This window comes from Mastacembelus armatus, chromosome 19 (genome assembly GCF_900324485.2).
Source record: "Mastacembelus armatus chromosome 19, fMasArm1.2, whole genome shotgun sequence".
Classification (NCBI taxonomy): domain Eukaryota; kingdom Metazoa; phylum Chordata; class Actinopteri; order Synbranchiformes; family Mastacembelidae; genus Mastacembelus; species Mastacembelus armatus.
In genome coordinates this window covers 6,533,059-6,552,130 of record NC_046651.1, presented here as the reverse complement: position 1 = coordinate 6,552,130, position 19,072 = coordinate 6,533,059, and the positions used below count along the sequence as shown (strand labels likewise).

General features: G+C 40.3%; 1 long non-coding RNA gene across 1 annotated transcript in view; it reads right to left on the bottom strand.

Moving 5' to 3' along the window:
• LOC113135537 (uncharacterized) overlaps positions 1-18,471 on the bottom strand; it is a 52,133-nt gene extending 33,662 nt beyond the window's left edge. The window contains exons 1-3 of the long non-coding RNA XR_003296181.1: positions 17,737-18,471; positions 16,806-16,937; positions 15,616-15,647 (exon numbers count right to left, since the gene is read on the bottom strand). This is a non-coding gene — a long non-coding RNA (uncharacterized LOC113135537). The remainder of the gene's footprint in view (positions 1-15,615; positions 15,648-16,805; positions 16,938-17,736) is intronic.
• Between the last annotated feature and the right edge of the window lie 601 nt (positions 18,472-19,072).

The following is a 19,072-nucleotide window of genomic DNA, read 5'->3' as shown; positions in this document are numbered from 1 at the left end:
GACTCTTAAGGTATCTGCAGTCCTACTGCACTGTCAAATCCATGGAGGGACAGTTCACACTCGTGAGCGGAAAATAAATGTCTATTTCACTGCAGTCTATACGATAATTTCCAAGACACCTAATGCCCGTTCAGTAAATGACAGGACAGACTGCAGCAAAGTGCTCGACTGACCAGGCCACTAGCATGACTAATCCTTAAATCTATAAAACATACAGAACAGAGAATTTGCCTTCTAGTGAAAGAGGCATTTATAAATCTTACAACACAAAACTGAAGTGTTAAAAAAAAAAACTGAAATTTGACCTTCAAAACTCATCAATAATTAATTTTTAAGTCTAACACCATCCAGTTTGCCCAGTTTGGGATGCCTGGCCCAATATTCCCTCACCTTGCTTATGACGTGATATGTTTTCTATAATCTCTAAAAGTGGGTCACAGTCTTTTTCAGAGTCACAGATGCTCTTTTGACCTCTGACTTCAGGGTGCATGCCTCAGACAATCTGGTCTTCACCCAGCCATATATAATGTGGAGTTAGAAACCCAAAACGCTGACCGATCTATGGCTGTGTGTATTCGTGTTCAGTCACACAAAACCGTGTCAACGCAGATAAGTTGCCTTTTATTTTCTTTGTTTATTTATTTGCTCGTCAGCTTCCTAAAAGTGGAAAAAATACCACTTGAGCAGCCACAACTGGAACGAGCACGAATGAAAAAGCGATAATGAACCTCAAGCACGGTGACTGTCTCCCAGCTGATTCACAGTACATGGACTCTGACACAAACAAACAAGCATCCACACACCCTCACACTCATGTACGCATCCTGTTTCAACACTGTACGTCTCATCACTGTGACATTATTTCTATACAAGTCTGCATTAGCACATAAATGGGCATCAAAACAGGTGAATTAGAGCCCCTGTCACGCTTTCAACATCCTCTTCCTTCTGTGTCTTCTCTCCATAAACTCAGTGCTCTCCCCACGCTTCCATTTCTCTTCTTTGTGAGATGAAAGGATGAAAGCAACCAGGATAAAAGGAGGAGGGGGGAGCCTAAGTTATTCCTGTCAGAGGGGCACGCCTCAATGAGGAAAGCATGCGTCACAGGTGTTTGTGCTCTTGTGACGCGATTTGACTGTTTTTCTCCTACTCGCAACAATGCTGAGTGCATTTGCCTTAGCCCCAAACCAGATGAGGGGGAGAAACAGCAGGAGAAAGAGCTATAGAGCAGCGGGGGGGGGGGGGGGGGACGGATGGGGACGTGAGGATGGGAAATGAAAACATAAATCATCTGAATGAGACATATGAGTCAGTAAGCAGAATTATGCTCTAAATCTAACCATCAGCAACTTAGCATGGTAACTGGCTGTTACTGTAAATGAGTGGAGAGTGTAGCATCAAAGTCAGGATATTTTACTACAATAAAATAAATAAATGAGGTCTAACTGGTGTGGAGAGACTACATGACAGAAAGAGACAATTTAAGGATGAGTCTGGTTTTGTACATAGGTTTTTATTTTTGTAGTTCTGGTCATCTGAGAAGTTGATAAATGTAGAAGTACAACGAGGCAGAATGTGTGTGTTTGTATGTGTGAGGGTAATTCAGTCCACCATATCTGACCCTTATAACTGTCATAGAGCAGAGCATAGTACTCTCCTTGTCAGCCAGCAGAATGCCATGCTTATACTGGTGTCATAACTCTGTGACCTGGAACTTTTTGATTGACCTCGCAGATCTGGGATTAAAGTTGAGGAACAATGTGTGCGGGGAGGCTGAGAAGGACGTGTGTGTGCGGCATGGCAGTGATGTGGGTGGTAAGGTAATCCTGCTGGAATCTGTATTTAAAGCTCGGGTGGATACACACTGATGGACAAGCAGAGACGGACAGAGAGATTGCGACCATGTGGAAATGTTAAGTCAGGAGTTATGTAAGAGATACACCGACTCCATCCCACTATCACTAGCTCTCAGTTTTTCCCCTCCCTTTTTCTCTCACTCCTACATGTGCAGTGTATGCAGGACCTCAAGTGCTGTGAAAGGTTAATATATTATGACCGATCGCCGTTCCAACCTACACACAAACCTCAAATAGGTTTCTATAATATGGATGTTCCACGGCTGCTATAAGCCTCAGAAAGATATATAACCATCTGCCTACAAAAATATTCAACTGAATCTTGACTTGCTATACTATATGTAAATCTTTTGATCACTGTGTCTGCACTGAACACCAAGACAGGGACGCCAGCATCACAAGCAGAAAGGTAGGTGTGTAGTAAAAGACATCCTAAAATCTCTACTTGCAGCCCCCCTATTTTCAACTACTTCCTGGTCACCAACATGAAGACATGGAGACAGAGAGCCAATGAATGATACACAGTACACTGCAGAAGGAAAATGATGACAATGATTATCATTGTTAAAAGTATTACATTTGTTTCAGCACAGAGAAAGAGGTAATCAATGTTCTGGATTAAAATATTATAGTGAGTTGATAGTTACAGTCTTTGTGAGAAATTTTTTTAAAAACAAGTTTGAGATGTGCATTAAATAATCGCTAACATCTGATATGTTGTTGTGTTGTGTTTGATGCTTTTCATGTCAAACCTAAAGCTGACAATTTGACAAAAATAAAAAACTCAATTTATAGCAGAAAACACTGACTGCATTTAATTTCTTCTTTCAAATGTAATTCAGTCCCACTTTACCTCCTAAACTGTAGCTCAGCATTGTGAAACCTTTATTTGTTGCCAAATCAGGATTGCTATTTTAAGAAACTACTGAATGGCATGAGGGGAGACCAAACAGATGGCTGTATTTTTTTGTAGTGGTCTGCAGGGTCCAACATTTCTCCCACACTCACTTTTAGCTGTCAGTATAAAAGATCTGCAGATTTGTTGTCATTTTAACTTAAATGCTTTAAGAAAAATCAATGCTTTATTCTTTCTTTTTATTTTCTTTCTTCCTTGATCAGAAGATTCTTCCATCAGCTGCCACTGCTTTTGGCTCCTCTGCCACCATCACTTTCTCTTTTCTCATTTTTTTTCTGAGTGTTTGTGCAGGAGAATAATCAGTAGATGCTCTGAACTTCTTAGACAAGTTCAATAGCAGGCATGTGCTTATACAGATACATACACATACGGATTAGGTGTTGCCACACCAAGCAGCAACTGTCATGGCTGCTGGAAAGAGGACCGGCTTTCCTTGTATAAGGCAGCTCAAATTAGGAAAGGAAATGAGAAGTCAGGTGGAGCTGTGGCTGAAAGGTCAAAGATATGAAAGAAGCTCTGACTTAAAGACTGCCTCACACACACACACACACACACACACAGCAGCAGCAGCTGTGCTGCATAATTATCTGATCTGAGCCGACCCCTGTAGGGTCAAATCAAAAAAGGAGTGACAGACACACAGATGATCACGCTTTTTGGATCTGCAATTATTGGATTCACTGATCTCAACATTTTAATATATTTAGCAAATAGCTCTGGTCTGAGCAGACAGGAAATAGATGCAGCTTTTGATCTCAGCTTTTTACAGTGCTTGATATCTGCTTGTGTATTTAGCAGCAGTTCCTCTTTCTTTACTGACTAAAAAAATGACTTGATGGGGTTTTCTCTCTGTGTGTTGGTCACAGTGTGTGCTACACAGTGAGCCAATTTGTTTGCTCAGCTGACCAGCGCGGATGTAGCTCTTTGGATGAAGAGACGCTCAGCACAGAGCAGAGGAAAAATACTGCAGCAGCAGGTTGGATTCAGCCTCGGACTCTGTGTCAGATGATGAAGTAAAATCTACGCTTCACTTTCCACATCACCATCTCTGTGATTTACTGCTTTCACCTTTGGGTGCTACAGTCATTCTGTCATCGGCTGAGATCCTGCTCAAGAAATACCTCACGTCGACCTCTTCCCACAGAAAAATTACTCTTTTCCTCAAACTTTCACTTAAATCGCCTTCATCTTTCTTTTCTAATACTTCCTCCTTTCATGAGTGCTCTCATTGAAATGTGTTAGGGCATTAAAGCCACGGCCGGGAACATGGATGAATTAGGAGACAATGGGCCCAGGGGCACAGACATGTAAAAGGTCCCCACCTCTCCTACCCTCCTCAGAACAAGACTCAGCTTGAGCAACCACATGACATAGTCAGTTTGTGTCTGCTTGTGATTGTTTTCTACCTGTTTTGTGCCAACTTTCGCTCACTTTATATCTCTTTGTAGTCATTTTCCACTTATTATATTTTGTGTTTTATTTGGTTGTTTCGAATATTTCTGAAGTCTTTTTTCTGTCTTAATGGTGCTTTTTTTTTTTGTCAGTCTGTATAAATTTTGGCTTTTTGTATTTATTGTGTAGTTAAGGTTAACAGTCCCTTCATGGTTCTCTGGTTTAGGGCCCCCCTGACCTTTTGGGCCCCCTGATCTTGGAGTTAAAGCTTATTCAATGTTGCAATCATTCCAAGTTGCTCCATGCTAGAGAACTGAACACTACTGATAGAAGTTTAAACTTTTTAGTTTAAGGTTTATAAAGTAGCGCAAGAAGCCACTAATCAATTAATTGAGCAACAGAAATGTAAAGCAATATGATTTAATTTTCTTAAGGAAAAATACCAAACTTTCATTACCTCCAGCTTTTTAAATCTTAAGTTGTATTCCTTTTTCTAGTTTTATATTAATGTACCCTTTGGCTGCTTTTGCTTGTTTTGGGATTGCTGGTTAAATCAATTACTCAAAAGCAAAAAAAAAAAAAAAAAAAAAACTATGAAAAATTTAACTTTTGAGCTATGAGTGATTTACTAATTGGGCGACTGCCCCAGGACTCTAGATCCTCAAGAGGTAAAAAGTTCCAGGTTCACTGTGGGGCAACTAGTGGTACTTTTATTAAGTGCAAATCAGTTTTATAATACTATACAGACCACTAAAGCGTAACATGAAACAGTAATGGTCCTAAAGCAAGTCATAATCTTGAGGCTCTGCACTGCAGCCACAATACTAGTAGCAAAAGTACTGTCTTATCTTATAGGCCTTTAGTATTCCCTAAATCTATCCTTTAATATAATTTAGGTTGTGTTTGAAAGACCATATTTTATAATGTAGTGAATCCTATTTTGACATCTAACTCAATAATGCAACCTGTTTTCACTATAATACTACTACTGTCATGAAATGTGATGGGAATAAGTTTACCGTAAAACAGCTGACAGATCTGATAAAACCTACATGGACTGTGGCTGACAATGAGGACAGTGTAGATACTGTAATGTAATGGAGGCCTGTGCAGTCTGCTTTGCCCTGTTTTCTGTGAGCTGCTATATAAACAGAATGGTTGTTGGAGGCGAGGTTGGTCCCCAATGCCAGAGGAGGGAGGGTAGGCAGGAAGCTGCAGAAGTCTGCAGACTCCTTTAGGATAGCGCAAGTCGATCTCATCTCTTAATTACTGTCAGCCCTGAGACCCAGCCGGCTAATAACTGCCCCGCTACTGCAGCAGGCTGGAGACTCCACTGAGCGTGAGCAGATGGACGGAGAGAAAACCTCTCTGCTTCACAGTCAGCCAAAACAGACCGGGCTCAACTAGGCCTTTCTTGACCATCTGGACGAATATGCAAAGCACAGGTTATACACACACATTTTATTTTTGCAATAACATGGGCCATGCTACACCCTGTTCCCAGTCACAACTGATTTGTAAGAACATTTGTCATCATCATCACCTCCAAACACCTCCATTAGAGAGAGGCTTGTCACAGAGTCAGGAGCACTGGATACCTGGTTGAGAAAGTGCAATTCACTTGCCAGTGTATGCTCAACAAAACAAGGACAAGTATTAGTATTAAGCCTATTACTGTACTATGCCAAACATGACTACCGGATAAAGCAGCATCCATACTGTAAATAGCAGCTTGTTACTGTGAATACACGTAGCTTTAACCTGGTCAATCCACGTAACTGCTTTGGTGCTTCCCTTTCTGGAAACATATGTGCTGAGGGGGATCAATGGCAGATACAGGCCAGTATTAGCACAGACGCTAATGCAACTAATCGCCCTAACTTTCTAAGATGCTCCTGTTCCTGCTGCAGAGAAACACTCACTCAAGAGATGACCTCAATCCTGCTCCTCTGGGCCTGCAGTTCCAATGGCACAGGTGTTATTTCAAGGCACTCTTAATCAAAGTCTGGTCAGCACCGCCAACATAGAGTAGGTTTATAGTCATTGCTTTGCCTTAAGTCTTAGACAAGATTGAGACAAGACAAACACATTTATGTAAGGAGAATACACAGATTAGAGAATAATACTGTACAGAGCAGCAAGAAATGCAGAACACACACCATAATTCACAATCTGTAAATATACCACCGCACTCTAAAAGGGGAGAAACTGTCAGAAAATGTGTGAAACTAAAAAAACTGTTATATTTGCACAGTAGATACACATTTTACATGTCTCACAGGTTTTTTTCACTTTGAGTGGCACTAAAAACATGCTGATTGTCCTGCAACAGCCAGCAATCAACTACAAAAAGTGTACAAAAGTCACTCAGCAGTGACTTAGCACTTAGCTACCTCTGAAAAAATAAATCACTAAATTAGTTAAAATATATACAAGGTTGAATTGGCTGGTGTTGCTCAAAATGTAGATAAAAGTTTTATTTACATGCACCTAATTTAGAAAAATGTTTACTTTAGTTGTGCTATTATCTCCAGTAGATGTTAAGACACATTTGCATAGAAATAATTGCACTTGACCCCAGCAGCCTTAGTGTTTTTTGACTTTCAGCAGATTTCATCCCACTGAAGTTATCATGCTGTTATCTTGCCATCTACAGCCAAAAGAAGTGAAACACATAGCCAAAGTGAGCATATACGTTCAACTATACTTGTAAAACCAGAACATGTGGGGTGTCTGTCAGACTCACATCACTGCAAAACTCTGGCAGCCATCAAAAAACATCAGGTGCTTCAAAACCATCTTTTACTTTTGCTCAGTCTTCACAAAATAAAGCCTCTGGTGGATTCTCTGTCCATACAGGTTCATCTCTGCTTGTTATGTGCAACCCTGATCAAACTATCAAAATAATTTATAAGATGTTGGCAATCGAAGAGATGATCCACACAAAGAGACACAGAGAGATAAACCAGGTTTTATTTTCCTTCCCAGTGTCAATCACGCTGTCTGAGCAATTCAGTGTTTGCCATTTCAGCTGATGTCAAGTTGGGTCATCTGCCAATGGGCAGCGATTCTTTCAGCTCAGCTCTAATCTATGTGGAAACAACTACCACCCAGTTACGTGCTCATGGCAAAACTTTGTAACTCGACAGAAACTGTTCCTACTGGGAATTTCATATTCAACTGCAGACCAGGTGGAACAGAAGCATTGTTGGTGACAGAAACTCAGTTGCAGCTCACCTCAAGCCACCTCACTCACACACTCACACACAAACAACTGTCTGTGAAAACAACAGCAGCTCAGAGTTGATGCAGATAAGTCCCATTAACCTTTGGAGGCTCACACTCTCTGCTTTCTATATCCCTGGGTCCTCACTGTCCTTCACAGTCTTTCCATCTCTTTCATGAATGTTTGATGGTGCTGCCAGCTGCTCTCTAAGTCTGAAGGCAGCACGTGTTCTTGCTCACAAACACAGGCCCTGCATTGTTTTTGCCCTCAGTGAACTGAAAAACAGCAGCAGCATGCATGCATGCATGTGTTTGTGTGACAGTAACGAACATGGCACTTTCATGATTAGGGTTTTGTTAAGGCGGAATAGCATGAGACATGCAATAATAGTGCTATTTTAGATGTATAGGAAAGTTATTGTTTTGTGTCCAAATGAAGCAAATAGCTCCTCAGTCATTTCAAAAATCTTTCACAAATGCAGCGTGGGCAACTTTCACTCCCACACAATCACCCTGACTGTGTTCTTGTACACAGACATTTCATTTTCTACAGCCTTCCTCTTCTATTGTTTGAGGGGTTTTTTTTCCCCCAAGAGTGTAGCATACTTGATCATAAATTCTTGGGCAGCTGTTTGCCAAAACACACTGAATTAGGAGACAGGGTGTGAGGTGGACAGGTTGACTGCTGACATACAAAAACTTTTCTAATATGCATCACAAAAGCTCAACTGCATCAAAAGACCAAAAACATTTCCCCTGAATTTTTATTTTTCAACCTTGCACAGACATGCACACACAAGAGCTTTTACCTACTCTGACACCCAGACGATTCTTTGGTGGAGATATACGTCTCCTCTGTGCCGTCACACAACAATCATGCACTTCTCTCTCATCATGCAAATGAAGCAGTAAACCACTGGTCTGAAGATGGACAGGAGAGACTGAACAGATGCCTAATGGCTGTAAATATATGAGTTACAATATGGCAAGAATGGAGCCAAACATGAAGTTAAAAACTGAAGTGCCCTATATTTTGTTTATTCATTTAAATGAAATGTAGCCCTATGCAAAGCTGCAGAAGAACCCTGTAGAGTTCCTGTTTTATGCTCTAATAACTCATACAAAGAGGCTTCTTTCAAAAAGAAGATTTTTGTCCAGGCAGATCTCACAGAGCCATCTCAGCAGGCTGCATTAATATTAAATATGGCCTTCTAAACATACAGTTAATGAAGAGTTATGCCCATAATTATCTCTATCGCCTGACTGGTTTTGTTCTTCACTATCTTCACTAAGTTGGTTTAGATGCAAAATGTCTAAACGCTTAAGAATTTCCTGGTGGAAAAAGTATTTTATTTACAAAAGGTGGATTGGACACTGGTTCTGGCTCCCTGATCATTTTCAGGAGAGGAAACTGTTATCCTCATTTATGAAAGCTAGACAGCCATGGTTGCCAGAGCTAAATGGAAATGGAACAGTGATTCAACAAAAGCATTGCATTTGAAAAGAGTAACGTGTTTTGTAGTTGCTAATACACCTTTGAATGTTTGCCCCACTTCAGCTGGCGTCAATTCAAACTACACTGAGCTCCCTGATCCAGTTTTGAATGATGAGTCTCCTCATCCAGTCTCATGTCTCTCATGTCCCAGCTCCGCCTCTTTACCAACACTGTCCAGGCAACATGCAGACAGAACTGGGTCATGGCGAACCTGAGGCCAATGTCTCCCATTACTTTATCTCCAGAGTCAGGACCTCAAGGCCTTGAATTGGATTCAAACGTCAAACTTTGGCTCCGACCACTATCTATCACAGTCAGCAGAGCTGGTCAGCAGAGCTGCTCCTAACCAACAGCCTTCTCTCAAAGCAGTTAACATAAATGATGAGTTTTGGACCTGCTCATGGGTCAATAACACACTTTTTCAATTCTGGGCAAGCAATTGCGTAGTGGCTTGAAATGCTGATTTGAGTTCAGTGTGTCTATGTGGGTCAGGGTTGTGCAAAGCATTTGTTCTGGGCTGCAGACACCCCTTTAGTGATGGATTCAAAGCGCCAAAACTTAGAGTACTTTCCTGCCTCAAAGCCAGCATTGGAGGTTATTTGTTCAAAAGTAGCACATAACTACTATCAGTGCTTTCTCCTCAAAGAGAATAAAACATAGCTGTTCTATTTTCAGTGGTCACCTCACAATTACATATCTGATATAGTAAGTTATTACCAGAGTTACATTCTTAAAGCCACATCAACCTCTTCATTGGTGAAATTCCTGCTGTGATTACCTGTGAGCCTTGTTGTCATTAGAGAAATACCAGACTTAGGTATACTGCACATATGGAAAAGTGTTAAAGCTCATATACATGGATGATGTGCAGATGTGCATGATTGGATAGCTATATAATTACCTAAAAAGCAAAAAGCAGGTAAAACAATTGAGGAGTTACTGTAATGAGGCCCCTAACATGCCTAATGAAACCCAGAACAGAGGTGATTCGAATTAAAGCTCTCTTAACATGGCTCAATCAGTTAACCGAGGCATCAAACTCAGCAAGCGAACAAAACAGCAATGAAATGACAGTCTATTATCTGAACCTGACATGGGTAATCAGGTGTCCAGGTGAGATTATACGCTGTGGTTCTTTACAGTATATAAAAAAAAAAAGCTTTGGCTGTAAAAATCAAACATCACTCATATAAATTCACCCCAATCTCTCTTAGCCTACCTCTATATGGATTTAGATATGTGCTCATGTGCAGCTCCCTTCAGTTAAAAAAAAAAATAAAATCATATTTTAAAAACAGCCCAGCACTGTCCACACTGTAATCTCACTTTCCCTGTCTTCATGGAGATAGAGACAGTATATTTTGGCATTTACAAGCACAGCAAAAGGTTACCCCATACAGACTTTCAAATGTCTTTCTATACAAACACAAAAACAGTTTTTTTTAACGACATGCATTGCTTTTGACCTTGAGACTGCATTTCACAGTGCAGCTGAAAATGGAATCAGGAGAAACTGTTGCTGTATTTTTTTTTTTTTTTATCTCACAAGGTTCATTTCAAATCTTCAGAGTGACAACGCACACAGGCCACACGCAGTATATCAGTCAATTCAAGCCACAGCACTTTATGTACTTGGAAGATGAGATGGATATAATTTTTTTAAAATAGAGCCTACACAGCAGTTGTGACACAACATACTGTACGAAGATATTGTTTTCTTCTGAAATGATAGATCCAGTCAGCTGATGACTAACAGCCTGTCAAGCTTTCAAGTCTCACACTGCACATGATGCAGTTTATAATGATAGCAGTGGCAGATTTACTATTTGAAATTCTTAGCAATTTTTAAAATAAAGGATCATCGGTCGTCAGGTGAAATGAGGACAGGCACCGGCATATTTTACTTCCTGTAGCTAGATAAACTATTAAAGCTAATGTTAGCTCCATTGCCTCTCCAGATCCAGTTTCCAGCTGACTTGTTTTAAAATGAGAATCCTGTAAAAGGTAACAATAATGTGCTCAAGGCTGAGGTTAAAGCTACATATCACAGGCAAACAAATTTGCATCCTTTCACTTATGAGCCATGTAGAGGTAACACAACAGTGAAAGATGTCAACAGTGAATGCAGAAAGCTCAAAAAAATACCACCCTCCATAACAACATGTAGAGAAATCCAAAGTTTGATAGGCCTGCTGGTTCCTATAAAAGTTGTGACTGTTGATTGGCTGATCACTGTTCAGGGGAGGGATTCAGCAGTTGGTGCTCGATGGTGATTCATAGATTCTCTGGCTCACTGATCAATATCTAGCAAAATATTCTTATAGGCCACTAAAGCAGACTCAAAAAGGACACAGGAAGTGGAAGCAGTGGAGCAGAAGGATTAAAGGTAAAGGGACTGACAGGCAGGCCAGGTACGCATACACATGCACACGCACACAGTATTTGAATGGGAGGAGAGTGTTTCCAGGCTCCACAGGGCTGAGGCAAAGAGCAAGCTTGTTTTTGTCTCTTCTATCCCAGCTTTCACCACAGTAGTGCACCCTGCAGGTCATAGCCACGCCTAAGTGTAAAGGCAAACACCATAAAACACACACTCTCACAATCCTCATACAGAGCTGGAAGGCAGTGAATACCAAACAAAGCAGCACATAGAGTGCAGGTTATTTTTGTTCCCTACCATGAACTGTACCTGCTTCAAAGCCAGACGTTATAAAGGGCATGTGCTCTGGGTCACTGTGCTGCCTCTGCTCTGAATCTGTGACAGAGGATGGACTCACCATGGTGACAGCACCCAGGGTTCAAATGAGTGCATACATTAGTGACTCTATGCTGAACTACAGTCAGCCTTAGGCCCGGCAGTGCTCAGTACATCTATCGCTGTACCTTGATGTACTTCCTTGTGCAGGCGTGCAGTGCTGCATGTGATGTGATGTGATGCGACTGTCTCTGGTAGACTTGCATAGAAGAATAGAGGGATGATTGTGCTTGCCCTCAGTGTGTGTTACATAACTTGCAGCCAAAAATTCTCCCCGAGGATTAGACTCAATAAGATGATATTCATGGTTTTAACGTGGCTGAAAATGAAAACTACAAGAGTGGGAGAGGCTCATTTTAGCTAATCAAAAAGGGCTTGGGCAGAAGTAATATTTTGTGCTACATGGTGATGTGGCGCACCATTAGATTACATTTGGCCACACTAGTTATGACAAGTCAGGGGGAGAGCCACAATAACACTTGCCAGGTTGAGTGCAGCCCTTGTGTGTTTAAGTGTGTGCACCCGTGTGTGGATGACAATTGCAGAGCAAGAGACTAAGGGCAGTGTGTGGGAGAGGCTGAAAGCATGTGTGTCTGCAGGCTATGAGAGACCCCATCGAGCCCAGTGCATTTGGAGGGCAGAGTGATTCAGCTCACCCTCTGGCCCTGCTTCTCAAAATACATATCTTCCTCAATCCCATTCTCTTTCTCACCTTTTTTACTGTCTGTTCAGCCCATCAGCAAATGTTCCATTAGGTTAACAAGGTAATCATCCTTCCACTCCACTACGTTAATTAACATCCCCACTTTGTGACGGAAGAAAGAAGAGAGGTGAGGGCTGAGGATGACAGAGTGAGAGACAGACGGATGGGCAGACAGGCTGACAGACGAGCAGCAGCTAGGGCAGAGAATGGAGCAAACACTAAGGCTCATTCATCTTGACAGTGTTCATGGCACCAGTCAGGGGATCCAAAAGACAGACGGAGGATACACACACACACACACACACAGGGTGCACTCGCTGATCAGCATCACCTCTTCTTTAGTTGTTTGTTCCACCAGGCCACTTAAGAGGACTAATATTTGTAGGCTTTAATCTTGATGTCCAATATCTGAAGAAATTCAGTTAGTACTAAAATAAATCCTATTGAACTCCATTGATCTTTTTAAAAAGACCACAAAGGGGCATGTGGTCAATGAAGGAGCTACAAAGTTCAGAGGCTCAGATGAGAAACACTGCAGTTTCACCAGCTTTATCTTTGACTATGACTGCTCAGATAAATCCCAACATCTTGACCAGTGATTGTCAGACATCGTGTGGCAGAGTTGGAAACTAAAGTGGAGGAGGATTTCATTTTGATCACTCAACAAGCCCACACATCACTTAAACATGTTTTCACTAAAACTGTCGGATCACACACTGGTGACCTGGCCAGAACGTACCCCTGCATTTCACCCAGAGATCTGAGCTGCTGTGAGAGCTCAGATCCCTGTGACCCTAAATATGAATAAGTGGGTATAGACAATGGATGGATGTCGGCTCAGACTCGCCACAGCTGTGACTGATCAGTTAATATGCATTTCATATGTGTAAGGCACATGTTCTATAAATATAATCTGTCCATTTTTAGTATTTCATAAATAAGGAATACGTCATTTATAAGACTATGTTAAATTTTATTTTGCCTGGTAGTGAAGAAAAGCTTATGCTGCTACCACTATGTGTCTTCCTCTAGCTCCATCACCCTTTGTCTTTTTGTCTAGCGTTTTAATTTATCAGGAAGGTCCTCCAATGGACAGTTTGACCACTTATCTTGTGAAAAGAGCTGCAGTGCATTTGAACCAGAATCCATTTATTGACAACTTATTAACATTTATAGCTCTGGACTTGCATGTTCAGCAACTCTAAGCACCTTAGGAAATAGAGTACAATATATATGGGTTATTTATTAATTTCTACAAATTAAAATTTGAGAATTTGTTGCTCCTTCCTGTTCTACTGCTTTATATCACTGATACATTTTGTGCTAATTTAGTTTTTGCAGCGAGTTAGAAGAGAAAACTACTCATATCTACACAGTAAATATAAAGCTACAGCTACAGGTTACCCTGGCTGTGACCAAACTCTGTCTAGTAACATCTAAAAAGGTGACATTTTCACACGTCAATCTTTTCTAATTTAAAAAATTACAGATTAAAAAAAACACAAAAAACAAACAAACAATAATAATGTTAATCAGAGAGGCGTCTTTAGCTGTGCTGTGTCCCAGATTCTGTTTACTTCAGGCAGACCCAAGTAGGCTGCATCTTTGTTTCTTCTCTATAGCTGCATTCAGGCAAAGTCAGCAGAATAGGAAGAACAAGGAGAAACACCCATTAGTCCAACCTGGGAGTGCTGATACATTATTCCAAAGTGGTTAACCCCAGTGTTAACCTTGTAATGACAGCAAATGAACAGCTTAAATTTGCTAACACTGCTGCTTCTTTATACTTTTTTACTGCCTACTATTAAAGACATCTTGGGCACTGAACACACTTCCCAACACTTTCAAGCTACACAATAACATGCATCTGCTTCTCTTATGTTTACTCGGGGTACTCTGGTTTCCTCCCACAGTCCAAAAACATGTATGTCAGGTTGATTGGTGACTCTAAATTGCCCATAGGAGTGAGTGTGAGTGTGTGAGGTTGTTTGTCTCTATGTGGCCCCGTGATGGACTGGTGACCTGTCCAGGGTGTACCCCTGCCTTTCACCCAAAAAGAGCTGGGATAGGCTCCAGCAGATCCCTGTGGTCCCGGTTAAGGAATAAGCAGGTAAAGATATTGGATGGATGAATGCTTCTCTTGTTGTGTTATTTAGTTGTACCAGTTTACTACCAAATAAAACCAGTTACAAAGAAATACCTTCCCCACTATGGGATAAATTAACTGAGCCGATGGTGTGAGCAATAATACTGCTTTTTTTCACCTAACTAGTTGATGACACCAATATCTCTAACTCAGAATTACAAGCAGCTAACACCTACTAGCTGCTGCTGTTAGCTACATATTCAGCAGACAAATTACTTTATTACTGAGCTTCTCATTTGACAAGAAAGTGAATAAGTGTATTTCCCAAAATGGCATACTATTCCTTTTAGCCGACTATAACAAATACAGTTAAAAGTTGCAATGGGTAAAAGAAATTGTATACATGACATAATCCTCAATGTTGTCACACAATCAGACCTAGTATATCCAAGAAATACAAAACCTCAATACCCAAACAAATTGAAATGCTGTAAAATGCCATGACAGGAAAGGAAGGGCATAGCAGATTTGAAAAATGAAACACAAAGCGCTTGAGAGATTCTCTCCTTTGTCTTTGCCCCAGGCTCTTAGCTGGAAAAAGAATAATGAGTGGAGAGTGGGGGATATGCACTAAAACATGGTTTTAAAAAAAATCTATTTAATGTCAAAGGTTAATGAAGGCAAACTCAGACATGTGCTAGCTGCAAGCTGGAGTTTTATGATTCCTGATAGCTTCACATACACTGTTGGCCAAATTTGAAAAGCTCTACATGACACACACAAAAAAGAAGAATTACAACCCTGTGGTGACAGAAGGGACAAAGGGAGTTCTCACATCATATAAGAAATAAAAAACAGGAGAGAAGACATGGACAGACAACGAGAACGAGGGGAGCAGAGTGTGAAGAGTGGTGAGAAATGATGAGAGGACAGAAATAGATGGTGTGTATGTGTGTTTGAGAATCAGACGGAACTCCAGCTGTGTGTGTTTATCCTGCACTGGGGAAGACTGTCTCAAGCCAGCTGGGCTGACAGAGCAGACGAAGGCTGACATGCAGCACAGACAACATTTCTCCTCTGGAGTGTGTGTGAGTTACTCATTATTCATGCTGAATAGATGCCCCCATGTAAATCTGTCTTGAGAAGTGTGTGTATTTATGAGCAGCGATTCTACTGCATGGGTTTACCTTGCGACAGAAGTGTGGCACAACATCTTCTTCTGTGACATATACAAAAACACAAACATATACACAATTAACCTCTTTTTACAACCTGTTCTTTGTAAGGTTTTTAGTGTTTGCAGTGATATTAGTACGTCGGTTGACGTGGAGCATCCAAGGCTGCAGGAACAAGAAGTTGTGGTTGTGATGGGACCAGGATGAACCCTACACAACCCTGGAGCCACCATCTGGCTCTCTTACATAACTACAGAATAGATGGTAAAATCGTACTGTCAGCTTAGTTATGCAAACTGTTTACAAGAATAGCATACATGATTCTGATTATTCAGAGCACTCACAACTGTACTGCGTATAAAAGGTGCTTTTAGTTATATGAAGAGATAATTCAGACAGCTCATCCTTGCTGTTATCAGCAGTAGTTGTAGCCCTGAATTTATAACGTGGGCAGTTGAGTCCCAAAGGTGTGGCCATTTTATTCTGCAGTTTGGCAGTAACATGGTAAAGAACATCTTCACTGTTGTCTGGTAAAAAAATCTTAAAGTAAAATGTTGAATTGCTAAGCTATAAAACATACCATTGCTCATTTCAGTATACTAAGCTTCTACTCTTACTGTCTTACTTGTTAAGGTATGGCCTTAAAGCATATTACTGAGTCAGCTTGATGACCTTCTAACTCTTCCATACTTATACTACTGCAATACCATGTTTTAATATGTTCCAAGTTAACTATTCAGTGGTTTATTAACAATAACACGATCAAAGAATAATAAAGCCAGAAAAATAATTAAGAGTAATAAGATGAGTCGCACAAAAATAAAGATCTAACTCTAATTTAAAAAAGCATCATGGTAATATAATAATAATTGGCACGATAATGTGGTTACTGCCACCATGGTACCAAAATGACACTGACATTGTACCTTCAAGGCGCTGTGTCATTAGCATGGCATCTAGCATGTTATTGTGATTAGTACAGCTACAATTACATCAAAATCTAGGTAATTTAAGTATAAAGCAACAACAGTAAACTGAAAATATAATAAAAATATTAGGTATAAATATATAACTATATTATAAATATAATATAAATATTTTGTAGTATGATCAGGTAAACCAAGTACATACTAGAATAACTGATAAGACTAATGCAGGAAGAGTGATTCTTGATGAACAGTCTTGTTAGAAAAAATACAAACAGTGTCAGCCGTGATATTCTTGTCCATCCAGCCGCTTCGTCTTTCCTCTGAAAGCTTGGCGACGTGGTGATCCAGCTGCTGCACGAACTTCGATCTCTGTTCAACACCGGTGATGCAAGTAAACTCTTTCACCTTCAAAGACATACCATATATGAGATACTACATTTTTAATAGGTCTTTCTGTGTTGACACACAGTAATCATACCTGACAATGTGACGTCTTTAATTGAGCTGATTTAGGCAAAATCTTCACAGAACAGCTTTCTTTAAAATATCATCACTAACATCCAACATAATGAAACTGGTTTGAATTAGTTTTTGGCTAACAGTGAACTATATATCCTCTTCAGTTTGTGGGTCTAGAGCTAGCTTTATAGTGCTTTCGTTATTGCCATGTATAAATACAGGTATATTTGCCTTTAACCAGTCACACAGAATAGGCACACACTAGTTATCCCTATTTGCTGTCAGCTGCAGTATATTTGTCTGTTCTTGTCTGTAAAGTCGTCTTGTAATGTTGTCACTAACTAACTTATATAGCTGACTAATTTAGACAGCCGTATATGCAGCTCAAAAACTAGCTACTCGAAAAATATCACAGTGTTGGGCTGCAGAAACCAGCACAACCTGGATTAAATCTTGTCTGCCTGCGGCTGACAGTAATGTTATGAATTCAATGAATTACAATGATGGACTTAAAGATATTTTCTAAATCCATGTTCAGGGTAAACACTGACCTCTAAATCAGCATTTTACCGCTAGTTTGTTGCTGCTCTAAAGTTAGCCAACCCGGCTAGCTAAGGAGCAGGCAGTAAACATTAAGTTACCCATATTCCGCCATGCACATAGCTACCACTTTCAGTATCACTGTACCCACAAGTAGATACGCCATATCTCAGTCTGCTCTCTAAAAACATAACTAGCTACTTACTGTGATGTTTGCTCAATTGCGGCAAAATTGTTTCCAGCCAGTTCTCCAGCAACGTGTGTTTGGCGCCATCTTTAAGACTTCAATTCCCGTCGTACCCTGGAGAGGCCTTCTGAGCATGTATAAGTCTTCCACACATTGACGGTATATATGAAACAGCTAATTAACCTTTGGTGAGTGCATTTACTTCAATACTTTTGAATTTGCTTAAAAAACAAATCTTATTCGATTTTTTTTGCCAATGTTCATCCTCTTTCAAAATAAAGGCAGATGTCCTACAACTTTCTACACCCTATTTTGGGAAGTCATATATATATATATGTGATTGCTGTATAAAAATGTGCTTACAGGTTGTCTACCCTCTTTAAGGTAATTACAAAATTTGCCAAACAAGGCCCTGCTGGTTAAACTCCAAAATGCTGGGCCACCTCCTAAAAAAATGTACATCTTAGAAATATCACCTGACAGCAGCGGAATACAAATTTACACCTTAGCCACCACAGAGTGTACTGTTCTGTATCTGTATCACTTAACCCCTTAGTCCACTATCATGACTGTGATCCATGACAGGCAGACATTCTCCTAAGAGCTTGGGAAGCAACTGTAGCCTCTTGATAAGTCGCTCAGCCTGCTAAGCACCAGTGCAGCCCCATTCAATGGGCTCAAAACCAAGGCCTTGAATAGAACAGTACTGGACCAATCACAGCCAGGGGAGGGGTGCTTCTGTCCTCCTAATAAAGTCACTGGGACAGCAGTATTATGCAGCAGCTCAGGCATGCCATCTAGTGTTGGCAAAGAAAAGTATGTAGGTATGTTCAGGAATGAGTATGTTTACAACATGATATGTCTAATACAAAGCTTTGTGGGCCTGATACAGACTGCATCTATACAAAAACATGGGGACACAGCTAAAGAAATATAAATTAAAAAAAAAAAACATAATCACACCAGATCACATCAATTCCAGGTGAAAAAAATAAATGTGAAGACAACAGTGTAGAGTATATGGTCACAGAGCAACACATATTAAACATAAATGATCAAAGCAAAAACAATCACAGCCATTTCCAGAAACATCTAGAAAAGCAGCACCACATTTTCTTTGTATTATGGTCAGACTAATTTTAACAGTTGTGAAGCCAAACATAAAAACTACCATGCTTACACTCTGGAAGGATACATTTCAATGATAACTAATGTCAGACCTATTTAAATCTGCTTTACAGAATGGATAACAAGCCTGTTTTAACAGGAAATGTGGCTTCAGCAAACACTTTTTATGCCTCCCTCCCAGAAGACATTTTGAAATGTCGCAGACTGAAAAGTACAGGTGAAATGG